Genomic DNA, 6009 nt, shown 5'->3' with positions numbered 1-6009 from the left:
TCATCCAGGTGGAGGCCCATCAGTCGCGCCACTCCCGGCTGGACCGCATTTACCTGTCACGTTTCCACCTTTCATGGGCCCACTCCTCCAGCGTTCGGCCGGCCCCCTTTTCGGATCACCATCTTGCCACCGTGACGGCCTCTCTCTGCGCAGAGAAGCCGGGGCCTGCCTATTGGCACTTTAATAATAGTTTGCTGGAGGATGCAGGCTTCGTGGCATACTTCCGGGAGTTCTGGCTGGCCTGGCGAGGGCAGAGGTGCGCCTTTTCCTTGGCATGGCGGTGGTGGGATCTGGGGAAGGTGCGCGCCCGGCTCTTCTGCCGTGACTACACCCGGGGCGCCAGCCGGCGGAGGGATGTGGTGATAGAGCAGCTGGACCGGGAGGTCTTGGAGCTGGAGAGGCATCTGGCTGCCAGCCCCGAGGATCCATCCCTCTGTGGAGCGTGCCAGGAGAAGCGGGAGGAGCTCCAGGCCCTCGAAGACCATCGGGCCCGGGGTGCTTTTGTTTGATCCCGCATCCACCTCCTTCGGGAGATGGATCACAGCTCCCACTTCTTCTACGTCCTGGAGAAAAGAAGGGGGGCCAAGAAGCACATCACCTGCCTCCTGGCGGAGGACGGCATCCCCCTCACGGATCCAGCAGAGATGTGCAAGAGGGCCAGGGCCTTCTACACTACTCTTTTCTCCCCGGATCCAACCGATCCTAACGCTTGCAGAGTGCTCTGGGACGGACTCCTGACGGTCAGCACCGGTGACCGGGACTGGCTAGAGCTGCCTCTCACTCTGGCCGAGTTCTCGGAAGTCCTCCGTCGCATGTCTACCAATAAATCTCCGGGCATGGACGGGCTGACCGTGGAGTTCTACTGCATGTTCTGGGAGGTCCTCGGCCCAGACCTGGTCACCGTCTGGGCCGAGTCTTTGCAGAGCATGGTCCTCCCTCTCTCGTGCAGGCGAGCCGTGCTCGCCTTATTGCCGAAGAGGGGGGACCTCCGCGACTTACGGAATTGGCGTCCCATCACACTCCTCAGCACGGACTACAAAATCGTTGCAAAGGCCATCTCGATGCGGCTAGGGTCCATGCTGGCAGACGTGATCCATCCAGACCAGACCTACACCGTCCTGGGCCGCACGATCTTTGATAACTTGTATCTGGTCCAGGACCTTCTGGAATTAGGGTGTAGGGATGGTCTGTCGTTCGCCCTCCTGTCCCTGGATCAATAGAAGGTGTTCGTGGATCATGGGTATCTCCTGAGCACTCTGCGAGCGTTCGGCTTCAGACCCATTTGTGGGTTTTCTCCAGGCACTGTACGCTTCTGCGGAGTGTCTGGTCAGGCTCAACTGGACCCTGACCGAGCAGGTCAGCTTCGGGCGTGGAGTATGGCGGGGTGCCCCCTCTCAGGCCAGCTGTACGCTCTGGCGATTGAGCCCTTCCTCTGTCTCCTCCGCAAAGACATCTTCCCTCTCATTCGTTAGGTTGAGCCCATCTCTGCCCTAGCATTTCCTCCTTCTGGAACACCTACTGACCTACTGAGAGTGACACAGTTGCAAGTGCCAACACCGCCGACGGCCTGTCATCCCTAACAGCCCTCCACAGCTGATTCTCAACAATGCCCCTTCCCTGTGACAGTGACCCCTATAGTCACCATTGTAAACTGCATTGGCTAGCTCAGAGACCAGGGCACCCCCAAACTCTAACATTGTTTTTGAAAGATTTTTCCTGATTGCACCCCCTGGTAAGCACCGAGCATCATCTTGTTTGTAACAGAACGCGCCATACTTACCCATGCCAGCTCATAAACACAAGAGGTATTTAGAATGCACTTTTTGCTTGAGTACACATGCAAGAATTGGATCTCCTGGGCCTGTCGGGGAGAGCAGTTGCAATGCAAGCCCAGCTATGGACCGAACCACATAATGTGAAACATCTATGAGAGATTGGCTGGGGATGCAGGCAGAGGTTGACAGGGTGATCAGCAGACATGTGTGTGAAGCCAAAAAGAAAAGGCATCGGGGGTACCACAAGGCCAGGTGGAAGTGGCAATCGCTCTGATGTAGGCAGCGCCTGGTGCTGCTACCGATGAACTATCACTAGCATACTTGTCAGAGATCCACCAGCACTCTGAATCCCTGCGGGATACCTTGGAAGGAGCACAACACAGAGATCCCTGCATGAAAGACCAAGGATAATGAGAGACCACCGTGGGGGGGGACTCCAGCCATGCTGTGAGCCAGAACTGTGAGACTTCACTTGCCGAGGAGACTGATGAAGAATGAGGGACTTCAGGTAAGTTGTCTATGCATTTTCTCCTCACAGCTGTCTTAAATTTAAAGATGGTGGCCCGTCCTCCCCAGGTATAACAGATACAAATATTGACTTCTTTGCTTTACTTGCCAGTACTCCTCACGTAAAGTCGGTGCTGGTTAATGGTTGTTTCGTTGCATGATGAACTTAGGGACATGCTCGGTTTAAGTTGTGTAAATGCTCCCTTCTAAGGTCTTCTGCAAGCCGCTGCTTTGTCCCACTGGCTTGCAGAAGACAGCCTGTTGCACTAGCTTGTGGAGGGTGACCAGGGTGGACCGGTAGCCTCCCGATCAGCTCCCACTCCCTAAGTTCCTGTGCAGGCAGCTGGCTGGCGAGTTCAGCTGTGTCCTCCCCCCACTGGCCATGTGCTGCTTCCCGCCCTCTTCCTTGAACTGCTCCCTTGAGATCCGGCTGGTCCTTATTGGCACCAGCGGGGGTGGGCGGGCAAAGGCCCGCCCACTTCTAACTACCTCCCCCCAGCCTGAAGGGGAGGCCCCACAGGTCTGGGACACCAAGTATACGTGGGACAACTAAAAAATGAAAAACAGATACTTTGGGATGGAGGTTCATGGGCTAACTAAAGGAACCTGCATGGGGACACCGCGCAGAGAACCCAGTATCAACGGCCCATGCGGCTCAAAGTCTCAAGGGAACGGCTGTGGCCTGCACCAGAGAACTGCCGCCGATGCGGTTGAACAGATTGCAGAACGGCAATAGGCCCTACAGCGCTAGCATCCCATCAGCCAACCTCCTCTCCCTGTGTTGTAGATGGCTAGTCTGGCCAGGCTTAAGACGAGGTTGAGAGAGATTCCATGACTTCGTGGGCACGGCCATGGGGGAGTGCGTCGCTTATGAACCAGGTGAGGGAGAAGTGCAACCAAACAGCAATTAGGAGGTCCAAGAGGAGCCGAACGAGGGCTGCAAGCCTGGCGCATGCTCCAAGCATAAATGTGCTCCAAGGTCTCTTTCTTGCCAGCAGAAAGGGCAGGTGTTGGGGACAGGGGTGCACCGCGGCAAGTACACGCCCGGTGCTCACAGGTCCATGAAGGAGCACCAAACTGACATCCCCGTAGACTCTTGCTGGTCCTATTGGCATCCAGGGGTGGGGCGCGAAGCCCGCCCACTTTCTAAAGGACCTCCCCCCAGCCTAAGGGAGATCACAGGTCTAGAACCCATAATTCGGGGACACTTAATGAAAAAAAAGCAGGAGTGGAGTGAGGTCACAGGGCTAAACTAAGGGACCAGGGACACCGAGCAGAAACCCGCGACACGCCACTGCCCCTCCTCAAGGAGTCAAAGGAGCAGTGGACACCGACCAGAGGAACTGTCCGGCCCGGGATGCCGTGAACAACGGGAACAGGAAATAGGCCCTTACAGCGGCAGAATCCCATCGGCCACCTCCTGCTCCCTGGTTTGTAGCATGGCTAAAGTGTTGCCAGGGCCAAGAGAGGTGGAAGGAGATCCTGCGCTTGTGGCGGCACGGATGGGATGCAGTAGATAAAAAGGTGCAGAAGGGAAAGTGCAAACAGAAACGCAAGAAGATATTAGGAGGAGCCGGAACAGGGGCTGCAACCTGGCGCACTCCAACGTAAACGTTGCCCAGGTTCCTTCTCGCCCGAAAGGGCAGTGTTGGGACAGGGTGACACCGCGCCAGAGTACACGCCCTGTCTCACGGCCCCATGAAGGAGCCACCAACTGACCATCCCCACCGTGCGGGGCGCGGACAAGAGCATGAGTACAAGCGGCCCCCCCAGGGCTTCTCACCCTCGAGACCGGGGTGCAGAGTCCCGCCATTTGGTATCGGGGCGGGACGCGAAGGCGTCTGTGAGGTAGTAAGGGTGTGGAGCACGCAGCGTGTACAGATGTGTTCCGTGGCGCTGGGTCTGGACAGAACCGGCTGCACATCGTGCAGCTGGCTGGCAGAGAAGGGTGAGGGGGCCGATTAGGTCCACGGGGCAGGGCCCATAAAAACTGTCCGTGGGGCCCGGGGGAGGGTGGCGGGGGTGCCCTCTCTCGTAGGACCCGGTCGGGTTAGCCCGAGCAGCAGGCGGCAAAAGCGCCCTCACCTCCTGAAGTACGGCGCCTGGGAGTATGAGGTCTGCGAGAGCCCCAGTGCCGGGAGCGAGCGTCAGGGGATCCAGCCAATCTCCCGGTCGTAGTCCAGAGGATCTCGACCTGTTGAACTCCCGCCAAGACCAGCCTCGGGTTGCCCGCGGCGGGCTCCGCCACCTGCACCGAAGCTGGGATTGCTAGCGGGGCTCCGCTCCGAGGAGGTTGGCGTCCACGGTGGCCGCCACGGACCTACGGTCGTGGAAAGACTTCCAGTCCGGAGGACGGTTCTTTGGATAGAAGGACCAGCAGCCGGAGAGTGTCTCGCAGAGAGCACCCTCGGATGGAGGTAAAAGAAAGCTGCTGAGGCGTATCGGAGCCTTCGGAGTTGGTGAGGAGGCCTGTGCCCAGATGCTCCACTTCCAGACCCCGCACCATACAGGAGCCTCTGCAGGGACCTGGGGCGGAAGACACAGACCTGAGATGCCATGAGGCCACTCAGGCCCTGCCCCCTTCCTCCAGGGGCAGTGGACCCTGCAGAGACCCCGTGCCATGTCCCTGGCCAAAAAGAACTTCCAGAAGTCGTTCTGTCCGGAGGTGGGCGGACATAGGTATGTCTTCTAGACGGGGGCCAGGGACATCTTAATCCGGGCCGGGCCAGGCTCTGTCGCATTTTCATGCTCCCAGATCAATGTGCGTTTCTGACTAGGTCCTTCAGTGTAGTTTATTGTCGAGCCGGTACCCAGGCTCCTAAACACATATATGACCCAGATGGACCAGACCATCGTTGATTAAGCACCAGTGCGCCCTCCATACCTGAAGGAAGAGGACCGGAGTTTTAGTCCACCCCCCGTCCATTTCCGGAAGCCGTCTCCGCCCACCCTTGCCGCCAACCTGCCAGTGTTCTCCGGCAGGTCCATTATCGTAATCTAGAGAATATAGAGACGTGCGTGGCGAGGGAAAGTTGTAACGCCGATATATGGTCTTTCTGTATATCGTTTGACTTTAGAGCGCGGAGACCGGCGCCTCCACCCGGATGGCCTGAATGCGCGGGATGAGCATGGCTTCGTTGAGGAGCTCGCGCGTGCCACCAGACACGGGATTCAGTAGTGCCCTCCTATTTGTGCTTTTCAAATCCTATCCGGAAACCCCAGGCCGAGCTCTTGACCACGTTAAAACCCGGGCGGAGTCGAGGCCGCCTGCAGTACCACAGGCTCTACTATGCTCTAACATTAAAGCGTAGACGGCTATGGGCAGAGCCTCAGTCACTCATCGCGCAATCACACTGGACGCTGATCGCTGGCGGATTTCTTATCTCGCGGTCTTCTCTCTTCTTCTTCCCTTGCTCTCTTTTGCAACCTATACTTTGCAATCATTCATTATAATTCCTTGTCCCCTGGCCACCGTACTTTACGCGTGACGCTCCTTCTGGACCGTCTTCTGCATCCTATGAGATAAGACGTTGCGGATACTTTGTGTGTGCGCTGGCCCTGCTACCACGAGGAGCGACATCGTTCAGCTTAACGCGACCATGCGAAAACCAAGCCTCATGCCTCTCGGCTCCCCGAAGCACCAAACCCCGTCAACCTCTTCGACGGAGGGAACAGCAGAGGAAGGCTTGTGATCGCCAGGGCGTTACAGCATGTGGACGTCCGCGAA

The sequence above is a fragment of the Chelonoidis abingdonii genome, chromosome 11, assembly GCF_003597395.2.
Source record: "Chelonoidis abingdonii isolate Lonesome George chromosome 11, CheloAbing_2.0, whole genome shotgun sequence".
Lineage (NCBI taxonomy): Eukaryota > Metazoa > Chordata > Testudines > Testudinidae > Chelonoidis > Chelonoidis abingdonii.
This window is presented reverse-complemented; position numbering follows the sequence as displayed.